We start from the raw sequence: 21,671 nt of genomic DNA, 5'->3' as shown, positions 1-21,671 counted from the left end.
AACCCAAGGCAACCCATCGAATCCACAAGAAAATAATAACACCATGAAGTCAAAGAAGGACACAGGAAAGTGGTGTGAGTTCCATAAGAGCCCCACTCATAACACAAGTGAGTGTCGGACCAAGCAGTCGTTGGTGGTCGAGTTGAAGGCTTCAAAATCAAATGCATGTTCCAACCCTAAGTTAGAACCTGACAAGGGGAATGAAAAAGGGAAGCAAATCATTCATGCAGAGCTCAGTGCCACTGTTGCCACCGCCAAGGTCCAGAAGAATGAGCCCAAAGATCCAGAGGAGGGGGAGCGTCTTTTCCACTCACAGATGTGGGTGAAGGGTTCACCACTACAATTCATTGTTGATAATGGGATCCAAAAGAACCTCATTTCAGTAGAGGTCATGAAGTGTTTGGGCCTACCGACTACACCACACCCACAACCATACAGTATTGGGTGGCTTCACCAAGGATTAGATCTCCGAGTCCACCAGTAGTGTCACCTTCCCTACAGCATCAAGCCCTTCATAGATGAGGTATTGTGTGATGTTGCACCTCTTGATGTTTGTGATGTACTATTAGGCCAACCATACTTATGGAGGTGACATGATGTGTATGAGTCATGGCCTCTCTCTATTATTGTTTCTTTGTGTAATTCATTATACAGGATATTGGAGGTAGCCCCACCTACCGCCACCTCTTTGATCTCTGCTAAGAAATGCAACAAGATCATCTCCCAGACTAGGAAATTCATTTTCTATCTGGTTCACTCCCAAAGTAAGGGGAAGATCATTACCACATCCATAACCCATGTGAAGGGTTCCTCCACACAGTAGCAACAACAGGTGGATATGGTCATGAAAGAAGACAGGGACATTTTCTCCTCACCCACAGGGGTACCATTCCACTATCAGGTCAAGCATCCATTCGATCTGACTCCTAGAGCACCTCTACCTAACAGGTCAATATATCACCACTCCATTCTGGAAAATGACAAGTACAATCAGTGACATGATCAACACCGAGTGCCACACAAGTTTCAAGTGGGCGATAAAATATGGTTGCACCTGCAGAAAGAACGCCTTACAAGAGCCCATCAGAAGCTCAGACCACTCTAATATGGTCCTTACACCATTACCAAGGCCATGGGAAACAATGCTTTGGAGCACATCATTCCCCCATTCCTTCACTTGCATCAAGTATTCAATGTGGACCTCCCTTGACCATGCTTCCCACCATTACTAGACACATCATAGGTTGCAGAACAACTCACTAGGGACCAAGTTCAGCAGAAGTTTCCTCATCTCATGGAGGAACTCAACACAATGGGGACCATTGCTTCCTAAGGGGGGAGGAATGATCTAGGTGGATGTTGGTGGCCACCCACCTATCCCACTTGGCCCCCCATAACTGTCTTTTTCAGTTTTTCAGTTTCCTTAATTGTAGCACAATTTATTATTTTTAGCAGTTTTTCGGGTCCCGAACTTCTAGAGCCGTTTTGAGGCCCTAAAAGACGTTTTTGTGGAAAACTGGGAGCAACATGGGTCATCGACCAATGTTTCTCACTCAAAAGTTGTAGTCCTCAGATAGATCTTTCTAACGAGGTATTGTGCGCATCAAACAGAGATCGTCTGCGAAAGTTACAACCCCGGGAAGTTGATGTACCAATTTACACAAACGAGGCCCATAGTTTGGCGCTTCAACTCCTAGGGTTAGGTTTTTGGATGTTTATGGTTTTCCATTATTTCTCAACAATAAATAAGCCTTCGATCCTCATTGTAACACAGTTCAAAGGCATGTAGTCGTCGCATCTCTTCTCAGAGATAAGCTACCATCGCCCTAGCTGGTTTATTTCCATTTCTGTTTGTAAGCATATTTCAGTATTTTACATTAATGACATGAAGCATTATTTCTGCTACATCTCTGTATTTATGGTTATATCTATAAGTTGTTGCTTTTATGTTTAAATCTGGATCACTCAATGGCCTTTGAAGTTTCATTATTGGCATAAGGATATTGTATATGCAATGTGAATTCTTTTGTTTTTTTTAACTTCTTCTATGGAAATGATTATGTACTTTAGCAAAATCTAGATCCAAACAGTTTGTGGCACATGTTATGTATTTGTCCAAAAGCTTCTGAATGTTTGAGTTACTATTCCATATATTGGATAATCTTCTATCCATAACAACCATGTTTGTGATTACTTCCCCTACTTTATGGCTTTGTTTGAAAGCAGTAGTTTCATCTTTTTCCAAAGAACATTTGATAATGACCAATGTTGCATGGAGTGGGAACGGAGTAGGAGCATCATTTTCCAAAAATCTTCCAAAGTGGAGTGTCCCAAGAGTGTTTATATATATATATATATATATATATATATATATATATATATATATATATATATATATATATATATAGAGAGAGAGAGAGAGAGAGAGAGAGAGAGAGAGAGAGAGATGTTGGCATTTTGGCACAGGTGTGGCGCTACGGTACAGGTGTTGTCCTTGATGGCAACTGTCTTTGATGACAGATCTCAGTCCAGACTACAAGAATGAAGAGAAATTTCATATACGCAGGTTCATTAAGCCCAAGTTGCGTATACATGCTGGTACGCTATATACTAAGTCACGGATACACAGGCTCGCTATATACGAAGTCGCGTATACACGCAGTTTCATGAACAGAAAAGAGCGTACATGTCGAGAAGCTTCCCTTTGGTCCGTGGTAGTTAGTCCTCGATACTTGAGCCTATGTTTTTGACCAAGGTATCTCGACAGACGTGTTGATCCCTAGTTTTGAAGTTGATGGTATTGTGTTACTATGGTTTTGGACCGTGGTATTGTGAAGGGCCTAAGGCTATATAAGGAGAAGAAGATCATTAGGACAGTGCACTGAAAAAGTCTTGAATATCTGATAATGAAAGAGATCTAGTATGCAGGTTCTGGGTTGCTTGATCTAAGCTAAGGAGAAATCACACCGGTTGATGGAAGACTAGATCTAAGGATAGATCGGGATCAAATGGTTGAAATGAACTATCGGTATATGGTTGATTACACATATTTTTAGATCTGCATACTAACGCAATGTTATGTTCTGAGTATGATTGATGTCTGGTATAGCTGCAAGTTATGAGAAATTATTTTTTAGATCTGTACGCAGGTTGTCTTAGGTAAAAGCGCGTGTATACGCGGGTTGGTTTCATTGAAGTAGCGTATATCTTTTGAAGCTTAATTTTTTGGGTTGCAGCTGGGTCTGACTGTTATTGCAGAGTTCTGTAGTCTGCTCTGTGTTCTGGTGACTAGGTGTTGACAGGGTTTTAGTGGTTCAGTGATTCAAAGATTGATGATGCTAGTATTGGTTGTTTTGTGCTTCAATGATTTGTTATGAAAAGTGAATGAATCGTGGTCTTCAGATTGTAATGTTGTGCTTCAGGAGTATCCAGTCTGAAAATTGATGAAAAGTGGTACCTGAAGGAAAGAAGATTGTAGGCCAGCACCTACGTACTAGTATCTTAGCTAGTACAAGAGCAAAGGGGGTTGGAGCTCCCTTCCAGGAGAATTTGGAAAACGAGAGAAGGTTGTAGCCTTCTGCAGGCTGTAGCCTGCGTACTGGTATAAGGCTGCACCAGTACAAAAGATTGTAAATTGAAGTTTCTTATTAAAGAAAGATAGAGACGACTTGCAGCAGGTGGTTTTCACCCACATTGGGTTTCCACCTTATATCATGGTGTTCATGTGTGTGGCTTTTGTGTGATGATCTGTTCTGTTATACTGCACCTGTTTACTTTTAATATGGTTAATAATGTCCTGATGCATTTACTGAAGATAAACTAACTGAATCATAAGATTTCTGGTTATACGTTGGTTGCTTTAGACACAGTAGCGTGTACACGCTGGTTCACTTAACTGAAGTAGCGTATATGTTTCTGAGTATTGAAAAAGTTTTATTGATCTGATAATACTGATTCACCCCCCCCCCCCCCCTCTCAGTATTATTTCCAACAATTGGTATCAGAGCAGGTCCTTCAGAGAAGCTTGATCGCTTGAAGGTAGATCGTTCATCATGAGCAACTACGAGAGAGAAGCATCAATCAGGCCACCGTTTTTGATGGGACAAACTTCAATTATTGGAAGGTAAGAGTTACTGCCTATCTTCAATCTCTTGGTACAGAAGTATGGGACATTGTAGAGACAGGCTACACTTTTCCTTCAGCCACTCCTACAGATCCAGCCGAGAAAAAGAAGTATGAAACAAATGCGAAAGCAGTCGGTACTCTATTAGGATGTATATCCCAATCGGAATTCATGAAGGTAATGCACTATAAATCCGCAAAAGAAATATGGGACAAAATTGTCACGAGCTATGAAGGAGACGAACAGGTAAAGCGTGCTAAAATTCAAACTCTCAGGATTAAGTATGAGACTCTCAGAATGTATAATGATGAAAGTGTGGCTAACTATTTCCTTAGGGTAGATGAGATTGTTAATTGCATGAAAAACTTGGGTGAAGAAATAAAAGAGGCTATTGTGGTTGAAAAGGTTCTAAGATCATTGTCCCCCAAATTTGAATCTAAAGTGTCTGCAATAGAAGAAAAAGAAAATCTACGAATTCTTACTGCTTATGAAATAAGAAAAGGAGGTCCATCAGACAGAAGAGAAGCTGCTTTCAAGGCTTCAGGCAAAGAAGATTATTATGAAGCAAGTCAGGTGCCAGAAGATGAAGAAGAAGAATCAAATTTTGTCAGAAATCTTCAAAGGGGTTCTGGAAGGTTCAGAGGTAAGTTACCTTTTAAATGCTTTGCTTGTGGAAGAGTAGGTCATTATGCTGCCAAATGTCCTCACAAAGATAAGAATGACAAGGGAAAGGAACCTGTTAAATGGAACAAGAAACAGAATGAAAAGAAGAAAAGCTATTACACTCATGAAGATAGTGATGGTCTTTCAAATAGTGACGAAGATGAACAGGGTTATAGATATAAACTTTTAATGGCTTTTGAAGATGATGACTACATGGATGTTATAGATGTAGAAGGCTTTTGTGAAGAAATGAATAATCTCAAAGTTTTCTTAGAAGAGAAAAGTGCTATTATTGATTCTCTACAATGTCAACTGGCAGAAAAGGAAAAACATCTTGAAAAATTGGAATGTGAGATTGTTTGTCTTAGAAAGGAGATTGAGAAAACAAAAGCGATTAATCTTAAATTTGTTAAAGGATCTGAAACCTTGGATGAGATTATCAATGTGCAGCGTTCTCCTCTGATCAAGACAGGTCTGGGATATAATGGAGAAACATCTCAAGCTTCTACCTCTAAAATTTATCTTGATGCAGCAAGGAGGAGCGAGCAAAGACCAAATAAAAGTCATCAGGTGAATCACGGACAGTTTACCTCAAGAACAAATAAAGACTATCAAGAAATTCGGGGACAAGCTGCCTTAAGGACAAACATAAGCTACAATCAGCCACAGGTAAAATCTTCCCAATTTGCCCCAAGAATGGATTTCAATAGAAGCTACAATCAGTTGGATGATAGATCTGATTATCGGAGAAATTTCTTTAATGGCCAATGTTTTTCTTGCCATAACTTCGGTCACAAAGCAGCTCAATGTGTTGCCTACAAGACAATCATGACTAGAGAAGCTCAAAAGCAAAGAAGTATGACTGGAACCATGAAAAGGACTTATAACAACTTTTCGGTTCTTGAAAATGAAGTTGAATGCTCTATTTGTAATAACTTTGGTCATGAAGACTCTGAATGCAGGAGCAGGTTCTGGAAGACAACTCAGAAGGAACAAACCTCAAATGTCAGAACATGGAGAATAAAGGAACTGCAACCAGAAAGATGTGGGATAGCCTTTTACGCAGAAGGTCAAGAAAGTCTATGGTACATTGACAGCGGATGTTCGAAGCATATGACAGGGGACAAAGAAAAACTTGAATCATATACCGCATTAGAAAAGGGAAAGAAAGTTTCTTTTGGAAACGATATCTCTGCAGCCATAAAAGGAAAAGGCGTTGCTCCGTTGAAAGAGAAGGCCAAAGCTGGAAATGTTTTATATGTTGATGGATTGAAGCATAATCTTCTGAGTGTCAGTCAGATTTGCGATCAAGGAACAGAGGTAATATTTAGATCAAATGGATGTTGTGTTCGTGATCTTGATACAGGTGAAACAGTGATCAAAGGAAGAAGGACTCCAAATAATCTATACATATTTGAAGAAAAACAACAACAATGCTATTTGAGCAAGAATGATGAACATTGGCTATGGCATCGGAGGTTGGGGCATCTAAGCTTTCCACAAATAAGGAAAGCATGCAAATATCAGGCAGTTCGTGATCTTACAGATATCAAAATTCCAGACAACACCATATGCAAATCATGTCAGTTTGGAAAGCAAACCAGAACTAATTTTCCTGAGAAGGAAGGATCAGCTAGCATGCCTCTTGAGCTAGTTCATACAGATACATGTGGTCCATTCAGAAAAAGAACACCTCGAGGAGAAGAATATTTGATATTATTCATTGACGATTTCTCCAGGTTTGTCTGGTTAGGACTTATGAAGCACAAAGATGAAGCATTCGAAAAATTCAAATCCTTCAAAGCCTTGGCTGAAAATGAATCAGGACACAAAATTAAGTGCCTCAGATCTGACAGAGGTGGGGAGTTTACCTCGAATGAATTTTTCGATTTCTGTGAAGAACATGGGATAAGAAGAGAATTCTCTACAGCTAGAACTCCTCAGCAAAATGGGGTTGTGGAAAGAATGAACAGAATAGTCCAACAAATGGCTCGTGCTATGCTTGATGAATCAGGTACTCCCGCAACTTTCTGGGGTGAAGCTGCACATGCTGCGGTTATTATTCTCAACAAAACAAATGTCCGAGTAAACAACACTCAAACTCCTCATGAGCTCTGGTGTGGTAAGACTCCTTCGGTGAAGCACTTCAAAATCTTTGGGAGCAAATGTTATATTAAGAATACTGATGAGCAACTTGGCAAACTTGAACCAAGAGCAGATGAAGGCATTCTTCTTGGTTATTCTCCACATAGCAAAGCATACAAGTGCTACAATAAAAGACTTGGCAGAATTGTTGACAGCATTGATGTTGTGGTTGATGAGAAGGGATACATTCCTAGGCAAGTTCATCATGAAGACATCGAAGAAGATGAAGGCTACCCTCAAAGACAGAATGATGAAGAAGAACCTCAAGAAGAACCAGAGGAGCAGACAAGAATAGAAGAAAAGACTCCATCCAGATATGTTCAGAAGAATCATCCAGAATCTCAGATTGTGGGGCAGAAAGAAGAAGGAGTACAAACAAGAAGAACAATTGCAGAAGCTTCAAGCTATTTGGCATTACTCTCTTCCACTGAACAACAAAATGTGAAAGAGGCATGCAAAGATGAATGTTGGGTCAAAGCAATGGATGAAGAACTTGAGCAGATCGAAAAGAACAACACTTGGGAATTGGTTCCTAGACCAAAAGATAAGAATGTCATAGGGACAAAATGGGTCTTCAAAAATAAATTGAATGAAAATGGAGAAGTAATTAGAAACAAGGCCAGACTTGTTTGTAAAGGGTATGCGCAACAAGAAGGAATAGATTTTGAAGAGACTTTTGCTCCTGTTGCAAGACTTGAGGCCATCTGAATGTTCCTTGCTCTCTCAAGCTTTCAAAACTTCAAGGTATTTCAAATGGACGTGAAATCAGCCTTTCTGAATGGAGACTTAGAAGAAGAAGTATATATTGAGCAACCAGATGGTTTCACTCTTGGGAATGATCCAAACCTTGTATGCAGATTGAAAAAGGCTCTCTATGGTCTCAAACAAGCTCCAAGGGCTTGGTACTATCGTTTGGACAAATATCTTCACCAACAAGGTTTTTCAAAAGGATCGGCAGATAGCAATCTCTATATGAAAGTTGAAAATAACAAATTGCTAATACTTGTTGTGTATGTAGATGATATTATCTTTGGCAGCAATGAAGAGGCTATGAGTCAAAACTTTGCCTTGGTTATGCAGAAAGAATTTGAAATGTCATTACTTGGAGAATTGACATACTTTCTTGGATTGCAAATCCAACAAAATGAAGGAGGTATTTTCTTGTCTCAAACCAAGTACCTCAAGCAGATCTTGAAGAAGTATGGCATGGAAGATTCAAAGCCAGTTTGTACCCCCATGGTTACAGGATGCAGCCTCAGTGCAAATGATGAATCAGCAGCAGTTCACCAACCAACTTATAGATCCATGATTGGGAGTTTGCTTTATTTGACAGGTACCCGACCAGATATTATGCATGCAGTAGGAATTGTTGGAAGATTTCAAGCCAACCCAAAGGAAACTCATCTTCAGGCAGTCAAAAGAATCTTCAAGTATCTTCAAGGGACTCAAAACTATGGCTTATGGTATCCTAGAGATACAGATCTCACTCTTCATGCTTACACAGATGCAGATTGGGCCGGAAGTGTGGATGACAGGAAAAGCACAAGTGGTGGTGCTTTCTTCATGGGTTCCAGATTAGTATCTTGGTTCAGCAAGAAACAGAGTTCGATTGCTTTATCTACAGCTGAAGCAGAATATGTGGCTGCGGCATCTTGTTGCACACAACTTCTTTGGATGATGCAGACCTTGCAGGATTTTCAAATCACTTGCACTCCACCAATCTCTATCTTATGTGATAATACAAGTGCAATCAGCATTTCAAAGAATCCAGTCATGCATTCAAAGACCAAGCACATACCAATCAAGTATCACTTCCTCCGAGAACAAGTGCTTGAACAAAAGGTCAAGTTGGAGTATGTTTCTTCTAAAGAACAAGTTGCTGATATTTTCACAAAACCACTGCCCAGGTAGACTTTTGAATATCTCAGACAAAAGTTGGGAGTAGTTGATGCTTCATCCTTACTGTTGAAGCTTGTCTGTTCTAAGGAAAAGTTTGTATACGCGCGTTGTGTAAGGGATATCCGCGTACATACGCTGATTTATGCAGGTGAAGTCGCGTATATGGAGTTCTGAACAGCAAGGGCAGATTCTGGTTGGAGAAGGTCTGAGATGGGTATGCCAGAGTCCTTCAGGCACAGTTTCAGGGGGAGCAGCAGGCACAGTTTCAGGGGGAGCAGCTTAAAGCATTGTTGGCATTTAGATGCTTTTGGTTCTAGTTCACAACTGTTGTTGGTTTCAGGAGAAGGAAATCTTGGTTGCTGATCTAAAAGATGATTATCAGATGCTGCTGGTGACTTTCATAAGTCTTGGTCTAGAGTTTTCGTCTCTATGTCATGTATCTCTTTTGTGATATCTCTTCTATGATGTCAAGGTCATGTAATGGCCTTTATTGGTTTCCCCACTATGCTTGGGATGAATGATGTAATGTAATTGGTTGTTATATGTAAATTTCTGATGTATCCCCTCTTGGTTGGGAGTATGGATGTATATATTGAGTCTTTTGGTGATAGGAAGGTCCTTTATGATGTATAAGTATTGGTTCTTTTTGAAGGACATCTTTTGCAGATCTTGCCTACAGTCAGGGGGAGCATGTTCAGCACAGCAGAGCAGAGATATCAGCATGTACTCAGGGGGAGCACAGCCCTTTGCCCTTGATGACAAAGGGGGAGAATGATTCTAAGGATCTTGGGGTTACCATCAAGTCCAAAGGGGGAGATTGTTGGCATTTTGGCACAGGTGTGGCGCTATGGTACAGGTGTTGTCCTTGATGGCAACTCTCTTTGATGATAGATCTTAGTCCAGACTACAAGAATGAAGAGAAATTTCATATACGCAGGTTCATTAAGCCCAAGTTGCGTATACACGCTGGTACGCTATATACTAAGTCGCGGATACGCAGGCTCGCTATATACGAATTCGCGTATACATGCAGTTTCATAAACAGAAAAGAGCGTACATGTCGAGAAGCTTCCCTTTGGTCCGTGGTAGTTAGTCCTCGGTACTTGAGCCTATGTTTTTGACCAAGGTATCTCGATAGACGTGTTGATCCCTAGTTTTGAAGTTGATGGTATTGTGTTACTATGGTTTTGGACCATGGTATTGTGAAGGGCCTAAGGCTATATAAGGAGAAGAAGATCATTAGGACAGTGCACTGAAAAAGTCTTGAATATCTGATAATGAAAGAGATCTAGTATGCAGGTTCTGGGTTGCTTGATCTAAGCTAAGGAGAAATCACACAAGTTGATGGAAGACTAGATCTAAGGATAGATTGGGATCAAATGATTGAAATGAACTATCAGTATATGGTTGATTACGCATATTTTTAGATCTGCATACTGACGCAATGTTATGTTTTGAGTATGATTGATGTCTGGTACAGCTGCAAGTTATGAGAAATTATTTTTAGATCTGTACGCAGGTTGTCTTTGGTAAAAGCGCGTGTATACGCGGATTGGTTTCATTGAAGTAGCGTATATCTTTTGAAGCTTAATTTTTGGGGTTGCAGCTGGGTCTGACTGTTATTGCAGAGTTCTGTAGTCTGCTCTGTGTTCTGGTGACTGGGTGTTGACAGGGTTTCAGTGGTTCAGTGATTCAAAGATTGATGATGCTAGTATTGGTTGTTTTGTGCTTGAATGATTTGTTATGAAAAGTGAATGAATCGTGGTCTTCAGATTGTAATGTTGTGCTTCAGGAGTATCCAATTTGAAAATTGATGAAAAGTGGTACCTGAAGGAAAGAAGATTGTAGGCCAGCACCTACATACTAGTATCTTGGCTAGTACAAGAGCAAAGGGGGTTGGAGCTCCCTTCCAGGAGAATTTGGAAAACGAGAGAAGGTTGTAGCCTTCTGCAGGTTGTAGCCTGCGTACTGGTATAAGGCTGCACCAGTACAAAAGATTGTAAACTGAAGTTTCTTATTAAAGAAAGATAGAGACGACTTGCAGCAGGTGGTTTTCACCCACATTGGGTTTCCACCTTATATCATGGTGTTCATGTGTGTGGCTTTTGTGTGATGATCTGTTCTGTTATACTGCACCTGTTTACTTTTAATATGGTTAATAATGTCCTGATGCATTTACTGAAGATAAACTAACTGAACCATAAGATTTCTGGTTATACGTTGGTTGCTTTAGACAAAGTAGCGTGTACACGCTGGTTCACTTAACTGAAGTAGCGTATATGTTTCTGAGTATTGAAAAAGTTTTATTGATCTGATAATACTGATTCACCCCCCCCCCCCCCCCCTCTCAATATTATTTCCAACAAGAGAGAGAGATTGCATTCCAAAAAATATCCAAAATGCCAAATTAGTAGAAACATCCATTATTTTACAACAATTAAGATAGAAACTACATCCATAGTACATTAATAATGAATCATTCTTGCATCAACGATATAGATTATATTCCATCAATTACAAAAAACATACAATTTTTTAAGCTATCTAATAGAAAATAGACCGTTAACTTATGGACTAAAATAGGTTATCTAGCAATTTTCAACAATAGCATGACCAAATAGTTATGTTTACAAAATAGGCCATCTTACACATCAAAATATGAAGGTCAAAAGGTCCAAAACAGTAAAATAATTTAGTTACTAAAACCTCTCCGCAAAAGAAGTTTTCACCAAATATGAAAGTGCTTATGTTTCCAAATGATTTAGTTGTGGGGTAGCATCACCATGCATGTTCCACAATTCCTTAACTAGCAATGTTCCTGCATAGCTTATATAGGGATCCTCATCATTAGTGTCATCATTAATTATTTTCCTCTTGTCTATCATTTTCCTCTACCTTGATGTTATAGGGACATCAGTTGACACCACCCCATTTTGATGAAATTGTCTAATCCAAGCCTTAAAATATGGTAGAAAAATCTTAACGTGCATGATCATTGATTTTAGCTTGAGGGAAGAGTACATTTTTTCCAAGGCCATTATAAAGGATTTCAACAATAAACACAACCAACATCAGGCTACACATTTGGCTTGGTGCTCTTAATTAAATGTCGATCACATACGCTCATACATGATAGAACCCAATGAAATATTGCAATCTCATTGATCCCAAAATCCTAAAAACTATTCAATCTGTTGAATTTTGAATGAGATATGAAATTATATTTTCTCCAATTGAACTTCGGTGAGGTTGGAAGCACTCTCAAGCATCCTGAAACAATTAATAATGATGCATAAAAATTAAGTGAAAAAACTTTAATAATTTAACATTACCACTAGAAAGCACCTAGGGAGAATTTAGGGAGCATCCAAGGAGCACCTTGGGAGCGCATTCCTTGGCTCTAGCATCATCCTTGGGAATGTCACACTACAAAATTGGTAATAATCATGCCAAAGGTCCAAACCAAACTTATGAATTTTGAGAGCATGATCCCAAGGGTGCTCCCACTCAAAGCACAGTTCCAAGATTAAAAGTTAGGGGGGAGGGGTGGGGAGGAAACAATTCCTACAACATTGGTCATGGCATATCAATTATTTTATGGTATTGATTCCATATCTATAATAACAACTAGATGTGACTAGATCTTTTTATGGCGTAATCAATGTCATTGTCTTCCAATGACTTAATGTGCTTTCTCCTTTTGCGATTTTTATACAACTCGGTTAATTTGCTCACTAATTGTATCCATAGATGATCTACACTTGTAAATGTGATGTAGAAATTTGGATGTCCTAGTTTTCATATCATTGCAAATATATTTTTCTTGATTTATTGCAAGTAATTGAGAGAGATGTGAATGTTCTGGAAATATGTGTATCCAATATTGCATTTCAATACTTTTTTCTAAATTTGTTTTATAAGTAACATCTCTTTCCAATATCTTTCTTCCTCTTAGGTACACTTTTCTTATTTGTATCCATATGCATGAAAGGAATTTGATCATTATTATTTGCATAGTTTTGAAAAACAATTTTTTCATATGATAGGAAAAATCATCGCTTACTTGCAACAATTCCCATTTTACTATTTGTTGGTAGCTAAATCCCTTTGTAATGTCATCTTCACATAGATATTTGTGGAATAGTACTAGGAAGTTTGTTTCTTTTGCATATTTGTCCTTGAAAATATCAAGAGGAATTTGTACTTCAATTGGTGCAAGCTCGATGATGTTTTCTTGCAAATCATGGATGCATTATGACTCTGTGAATCCATGTATTACTATCTTGATAGGACTTTTGGTTTTTGATTCAATATACATATGGTTTTGATTATTAGTGTTTGCATTTTGCATGCATTTATGATTGTCTTGTTCTAGAACACGAATCGACTTCTCATTTATACAAACGTTTTTAGATTTGTAGAGAATATGGAACATAATTGCTTTAATGTTGTCGTGGCAATATTTACATCTACTTTAGTTGTTTGAAATGAATTTTCATATTGTAATTTCCTTTTCAATGCAACTACAATTTTTCTTGTTTTATTCATGAATTGCGGAAATTATTTTTGCACAATACCCATATGGATAGGCACATTGATAGTTGATCATGTCAAGCCCATTTGGGATCATTTATAACCCCATTGACTAATCTATGAAAATTCATTTTTTAGTGATACAAGTATCTCTTCAAGTTCTGTAAGTGTACTTACAACTAGTAATGGTTTGCTAAATCTTATTGGGTCAAGTGTCACAAATTGTCAAAGTTTTCCATTTTAAAGTGTTCTTTTGCAAGTATTACAAGTAAAAAATTTCTCATTTATTATCAAGCTCGCATATTCTTACTTCAAATCTTGGGTGAAGAATTTAATATTCTTTGTAAAATTAAATTCTTCACAATTTGCACATGTATTCCTAGGCATGTGTTGGGAACCGAATCTGGCTATCTTTCTGTCCATTTTTATCATCCTTTTTTACCCTTTTTGTACTTATTTACCCACGTTGCTATGCTAAACTTATAAGGTAAATACCCCTGACTTGTCCAATTGGAATATTTTAATTAATGAAGTAAAGTCACGGAGTCTTATCTATTCGCAGCACTGAATTGAATGTTTGACTGCAGCTTGGAGAACAGGAACCCTCGCTTCAGCATTTCACAATAGATCTAGTAACGGCTAGCCCTAAGGAGGCTGCGCAGCTGGAGTCACGATTCCCTGGAACTATTCTTGGGCCTTTTTGCTATCTCGGTCATCTGGTGTTGGTGTCGTTCCAACTGATGTACATTTTTGCATATGCGGTTACCATGTTTCAGGGAGATATGTTATTCTCCCGTGCTGTATATAAAAGAAGGAAAGTTCCTGTAAATGGGGACCCCCCGCCATCGCTATTGTAATCACCTGTTACAGATTAATAAAATATCACCTATTTTGTTGTTCTAATATTTTTTGTGGCTAACGCAGCCCTGATCAGAGAGCTGGGTCTGCTCTTCTGATCAGGTGTTGCGTCTTTGTGTGTACATTATTTACTAGTTTATGTTTATTGTTCTTTATTTCTTGTAATTGTTTCTGGAGTTCTATAATTTATTTACTCTTACAGTCATGTTTTGAACCTTATCCGTGAACCCTTGGTCGAAAAGGATTGTGTCCTTGCCCCTGCATATACCTTGCATGTTGTCTTCAAAGGATACATGCCCGGATTGATAAATTAATGTCGGAATAGGGTGAATAAAGCATTCGTACCTAGACACCAACATTTTGGCGTCGTTGCCGAGGAGGCTAACAAGGTGAAAATAATGATCCGGACCAACCAGAGGGTCAATCTCTCGTCCTGGGGAGAGAACGAGTTTTCTCACTCTGCTTCAGGTCCTAAGCATAGGTGTTATTTCTATTTTTTTTTTTTGCTTTTCTGTTGATTTTGGGCCACCCTCTTGTCCTAGGGAGGGAGGAGTCTTTTGACGCCCTGCTCCAGGACCTGAGTTGTATTTACTTTCTTTTAACCCCCTTTGTGTGATTTTCGGGAAACCCTAGGTTTTATCTTGGGGAGGGAGGAGTCTCTCTGACACCCTACTTCAGATCTGGAAGTATTGGGTCTTCTCAAGGTTTGTGTTCTTCTTGTCTCGGGGAGGGAGGAGTCCTTTGACACCCTGCTCTGGGCCTGAAACCCTAGATTTTTGTTTTTCTTTTGTTGCCTTTCTTTTGTAAGTTCTTTTGTCTTGGGGAAGGAATGGTCCTTTGACACCTTACTCCAAGATCGAAGCATTGTAAGTTCATACCAAGACCCTCCGTCATACCAACTTTTGTATGAACAAAGAATCAAATAAGAGGGGCAGAGGGAGAGCCCCAAAGAGAGGACCAGATCTGCAAAGAAAGGCCTATATCCAGCAAATCACAGAGAAGGCTGAATCTGAAGCATCCTCTCGCACAGCTATGAGATCAAGGGCACGGAGAGTAAAGTCTGAGGGGCAATCAATAGATCAACCAGTGTTGTCTACAACATTCTTTGGTGATTCAACACAACAAGTCCCTCTAACAGTGGAAGAAACACCCAGCAGTAGACCTGACCAAGAGAATCTTACGCTTATGATAGTAGAAGAAGAGGTCGCAAGCAGAACATCGACAGGGTTAGACTGCTCCAGCAAAGGAAAATAGGTTATAGCCAAGGGATCAAACCATCGGGACGAGGGAGAATGAAATGAGGAGGTACTCACATCACCAAGGGACCGGGGAAGTGCCGCTAAAGCAACTCAAACTCCAGTGGTAAGGAATCCTCAGCCATCTTCCACAGAGCCTGTTGAAATTCCTAGTGGTTATTGGAAGATATTTATGGCTCCCACAACCACTACCATTGATTTTCCGATTGGAGATCTGGGAGCCGGTGCGCCCACGAAGCCTATTCCATTGGCAGCTTTACCAACCTTTCATGGGCTTGTTTCGGAAGACCCTGACATGTTTCTGTTCGAGTTTGACATAGTGTGTCGGGGGTATGACTACACAATGAATGCCCAGAGGTTAAAGATTTTCCCTTCTACATTAAAAGGAACGGCTCTGCGATGGTTCATGGGCCTAGGAGGAAAGTCTATTACCACATGGGAGGATATGCAGAAAGCTTTTCTGGAAAAATACCAGGATTATTGTAAATCCCAGAACATTAAGGAGGAGATTTTCAAGTTCACACAAAAAGAGGATGAGAGCCTGGAAGATTGTGTGGAAAGGTTTAATTACACCTTACAGAGGTTAGGTCACTCTGATCTGGATAAGGAAATTTTAAAAATTATCCTCCTACAGGCTTTTTGTGAGGACTCGATGGAACTATTGAACATTGTAGGAAAGGGAGACATCTCCAAGGAAAGCTTCGAGACTATTTGTGAGTTATGCGTTCAGTGCTCAAGGGGGCTTGCAAGAAACAGGCAAGGTATTCGTACAGCAAGGGGGTCTGGTGAGGGCGTTACAAAGGTAGAAATTGGAAACCTACTAGACAACTTGAGGACAGATATCCTCAGCACTCTGTCGGCACAGATGGATACTCTACAAGTAAAGCAGAAGCAGCTGGAACTAGACAGGACCATGGCAATATTCTACCCAAAGTGTAGAAAGAAGCATCCGGAAAGGGAATGCCCACTAAAATCCATAGAGGAATGTGCAATCTGCGAGCTTAACCATGCAACAAGTTCATGCCCCTCCTTGCCTGGCCTGAAAGTAGTATTTCAAGGGACAGGAGAGGACACGGAGCAACTGTACCTCATGGGGTCTAAGAAGCCATGGCAGCCTTGACCACCAATAGGAAATCAAGGTATGTATCCAGATCCATCTTAGTATTTCAATAATTTTAATATGAATCCTCAGACCATTCCTTATCCCCCCATGTGGCCGCAATACCAGTTTCCACCTTGGCAACAGTGGAATCCTCAACCCAGTATGAGCTCTCCATGGGCTCCAACTTGGCAAGGATCCTCTCCTGGGTAGTTTCCCCAGCAGATGCCACAGCAGCAACTTCAGCTGCCCTCTAATGTGCCTCCTGGTAACCAAACTTCCCATCCTCAGCTTCCAATGCAACCTAATCCTAACCCTAACAATAAGGGAGCTCATCAAGTTGATGTTCTTAACTTGCCTTCATATAGTATCTCCACTGCAGAGTTGTATGAAATGAATCTGCAATCAGGGCGGACAGTTAATGTCTAACCTCCTCCAGTTATCATTGAACAACTTGATGGTGAAGGTAAGGAGGCAGAACCAATTAGTAAAGAGCTAAAACAAATTGATAGGAACTAGGCGCCTCCTGTAAAACAGCATCAATCTAAACCACCTTACCCAGAGAGACTAATTATGAGTAAACCAAGCCCTCAAGCTGAATTTGATTTATTAGGAGAATTGCAGAATTTATTTGTTAAAATTCCCTTGTTACAAGCTATGAAGGATGTACCAATATACGCAAAGACTCTTAGGGAATATTGTTCAAAGAAACCTGCAAAGAAATCTAAATACCCCCTCACTATTCATGTTATGGGAAAATTATCGGTCTTCATGATGGGAAAATCAATGCCAGAGAAATATGGAGATCCAGGGAGTATTAGAACTGGCAGATCGGTCTACAGTTAAACCTGTAGGGAAGTTGGAAGATGTAACAATTTTAGTGGATTCATGGCACTACCCCATAGATTTCCTGGTATTACATACGCAATCTTCAGTAGGCGGTCATCCTCTGATTTTGGGTAGACCATGGCTAGCTACTGCGGATGCTTACATTGGGTGTCGTTCAGGGAACATGGTTATTTCTAATGGGCATAACACTAAGAATTTGGTGTTATATCCACCTGCAAAACCAAATCCATCCATCAGGCCAGTAGGTGGCAAGAAAGCCTCAGCTAGGAAAGAACCTGAAATGGAAAATGAGGAAGTGAGACCAGTCCTCACTATTGGACAGGCCCTCCAATTGAAAATGGAATTAGAAGATGATGTAATCACTTCCTTCATGGATGATCCTTGCTCCATTTCAGATCCAAACAAGCATATCCTAGAATCTATCCTAAGCTGTGAAACTCAGGAAATTATCGAAACAGCAAGAAGACTAGAGGAAACACCTGTTGATGCACCTCATGAAAGCGTTCAAGTAGAGATAGAACTAGGAAAAACCCTGAATATTAATTTGAATATGTCAGAATCCCAGAAGAAGCAGCTGGTAGACATTCTTCGGAAGCATAAATAAGCTTTCGCCCGGGATTATTCAGATATGAAGGGGATACCTCCCAACCTATGTACCCATCACATATATATTAAGAAAAATTGTCATCCTGTAAGACAAGCGCAAAGAAGAATGAAACCTGCATTGAAAAATGTTGTGAAATAATAGCTTTAGAAACTATTCGACATGGGTTTCATCTACCCTATCTCAGATAGCCAGTGGGTCTCACCATTAGTAATGGTCCCCAAGAAAAATGGTAAATGGCGGATCTGCATAGATTGTCGCAAGTTAAATAAAGCAATGCAGAAGGACTATTTCCCTTTGCCATTTATTGATCAGGTTTTGGACACATTGGTTGGTAAGAAGTTTTTCTCTTTTCTAGATGGGTTTAGCGAATATAACCAGATCCAGATAGCTCGGGAGGATCACGATAAGACCACTTTCACATGCCCCTGGGGAAAATTTTCATACCGGGTCCTTCCTTTTGGCCTGTATAATGTCCGTGCAACGTTCCAGAGGGAAATTCTGGGAATCTTCTCTGACTTGATAGATGACAATGTTGAAATTTATATGGATGAATTTACTCCATATGGGGACTCATTTTTGGAAGGGCTGAAAAATTTGGAAAAGGTTCTTGAAAGATGTATACAAGCGCGTGTCTCTCTGAGTACAGTAATTATGCACTTCCCAACACCCAAAACGCCCACACAAGCACGTTGTTTTATTGGTTGTGCTGGTTATTACAGGTGTTTCATAGAAAATTTTGCAAAAGTAGCACACCCATTGTTTCAATTACTAACAAAAGATTCAGAATTTGTGTGGTCAGGTGACTGTGATGCAGCTTTTACAAAGATTAAAGAATTGGTCTGCAGTGCTCCGATCCTTAGGGGTCCAGACTGGGCATTACCTTTCCACATTCATACAGATGCTTCTCAAACAACAATTGGTGCAGTATTGGGATAGCAAGAGGATAAAGTACCCTACGCAGTCTACTATGTTAGTAAGAATTTGGCTCCTGCTGAATTAAACTACACAGTAACTAAAAAAGAATTCCTTGCTGTCATTTACGCCATCAACAAATTCTGACACTACATTACTGGGTATCCTACTTTTGTGCACACTGATCATGCAGCTATCAGGTATTTAATGAACAAACCTGTTACCCCTGGTCACATTACAAGATGGTTGTTGCTACTACAGGAATTTGATATTACTATAGTAGATAAACCAGGGAAGGACAATGTGGTTGTAGATTTCTTATCTAGGATAGAAAATGATGGTAAAAACACACCAATTGAGGATAATTTTCTGGATGAGCATCTTTTTGTAGTTTCTACTAACACTCTATGGTATGCAGATATTGCTAACTATCTTGCTATAGGAAAGGTACCTTGTCATCTGTCATATAAGGAGCAAAGGAAGATCATTCACCAGAGTACCCGATATTCGTGGATGGCAGGATATCTCTTCCATACAGGGGTTGACCAACAAATTCAGCGTTGTGTGGTAGAGGATGATATTTATGAGATCTTAAAGGCTGCACATGATGGACCCTGTGGAGGACATTTTGCAGACAAAAGAACAGGTCATAAAGTGCTGCAAATGGGATATTATTGGCCCTCCATCTTTTGTGACACTCGGGATTATGTTCGAAGGTGTGATAGTTGTCAGCGGATGGGACAACCTGGGAAAGCAGATGAAATGCCTCTTCAACCCCAGATAGTCCTTGAACCATTTGAGAAATGGGCCATCGATTTTGTTGGACCCTTTAACCCACCTTCTCATCAAAAAGCTTACATCCTGGTCTGCATCGATTATGTAACTAAATGGGTGGAAGCCAGAGCGATCACGAGAGAAACAGAGAAAGTAGTGGCAGACTTTCTTTTTGAAGAAATATTTGCCCAGTACAGTACTCCAAGGGAAATTGTATCAGATGGAGGATCACAATTCACATCTCATATGATAGGAAATTTGATGCAGAAATATGGGGTCAAACATAGAGTGACAACTCCCTATCACCCACAGGTGAATGGGAAAGTAGAGAGCACAAATAATGTATTAGAAAATATCTTGACAAAGATAGTAGCAAGTCATAGTCGGGACTGGGCACAAAAACTTCCAAAAGCTTTATGGGCATACAGAACAACATGGTGGAATACAACTGGGTTTTCTCCATTCGAATTAGTCTATGGGAAATCCCCTTGTTTCCGGTAGAATTTGAAATTTGTACACTCATAACCTTGCTAGAAGTAGGCCTAGATATATCAGAGGCACAAAAGCACCAATTGGAACAGCTGAATGAATTAGACGAGATTTGATCAGTAGTTGTCCAAAGGAATACTGTTGTTCAACAGCAGAGGATTAAATGGCACGATAAATTTATCAAAACTAAGGTGTTTCATCTGGGAGATTGGGCATTACTGTATGACTCCCAATTTAAGGATTTCAAAGGCAAGCTTCACACTCGATGTATGGAACCATATCAAGTAGACATAGTGTTCGACAATGGAACGGTCAGACTAATTACAATAGACAAGAATCAAAGCTCATTTGTAGTAAATGGGCACGTCTAAAACTATACCACCGTCCAGCCTCTAAAGATGCCTTTGTCAAACACCTTTCTGATTCATCTGATCTAATGGTTATTGGAATAGAGGACACTCTCACTCTGCTCTAAATGAAAAAAAAAATATAAATAAATATATATATATATATATATATATATATATATATATATATATATATATATATATGGTTATTACTTACTTGTTTGTATTTTGCAGGAATAATAAAGAAATATGGCCAGGAGAAAGGTAACACTCGGTGTTGTTACTCCACTAAGTGTTGTTTCTCCACTAAGTATTGTTACTACACTAAGTGTTGTTACTTCACTAAGTGTTGTTACTACACTAAGTGTTGTTACTTCACTAAGTGTTGTTACTTCGTCGGTGTTGTTACTCTGCAACTGTTGTTACTCTGCCGATGTCGTTACTCTGCAACTGTTGTTACTCCAACATTGTCATTACTTCGTCGATGCCATTACTTCGTAACTTCCATTAATCCATCGTTGTCGTTACTCCACTGGTGCCGTTGCACTGTAACTGTCGTTACTCACTACATTGTTACTCATTGTTGTTGTTACTCATTGTTGCTGTTACTCACTGTGTTGTTACTTCGTCAAATATTTTTGCTGCTACTCCACCATAAGGTAGGTCCGTAGGTATGTCTCCGTTGATTTTATGGATTTAATTAAATATTCCAAAAAGGACATTAAAACGTGCCGAGGATGGCCATCATTTAGTTTTTGGGGGGGGGGGGGGGGAGGGGAACTGTCATAATGAATGATGGCGTACCTCAAAAAAGTATTCATGACACATGATTTTCACCTAACCTAATCTAATGATTTCAATACTCCGTAATCATACCTTTATGTGTTGGAATGTGTATTCGTATGCACAGAGTCATATTAGTCACCCTCCCAACATGCTGCATTAAATTCCTGAAATATCTAACAGTACCACCATAATCTGTCATCATTTTCGAGCGTACCAGTATTATTTCATCTGTTGTCTCCAAAAGTGGCCATGACGTTATTTCAGTTGCCAATTGTTTGGAGCCCTATCACTCTCCCCTACCAGCCAGCTACAGTAATCGTGTTGATTCTGC

The sequence above is a fragment of the Pinus tabuliformis genome, chromosome 5_1 (assembly GCF_031772625.1).
Source record: "Pinus tabuliformis cultivar Carrire ecotype Pingquan chromosome 5_1, CPIR1, whole genome shotgun sequence".
NCBI classification, from domain to species: Eukaryota; Viridiplantae; Streptophyta; class Pinopsida; order Pinales; family Pinaceae; genus Pinus; species Pinus tabuliformis.
This window is presented reverse-complemented; position numbering follows the sequence as displayed.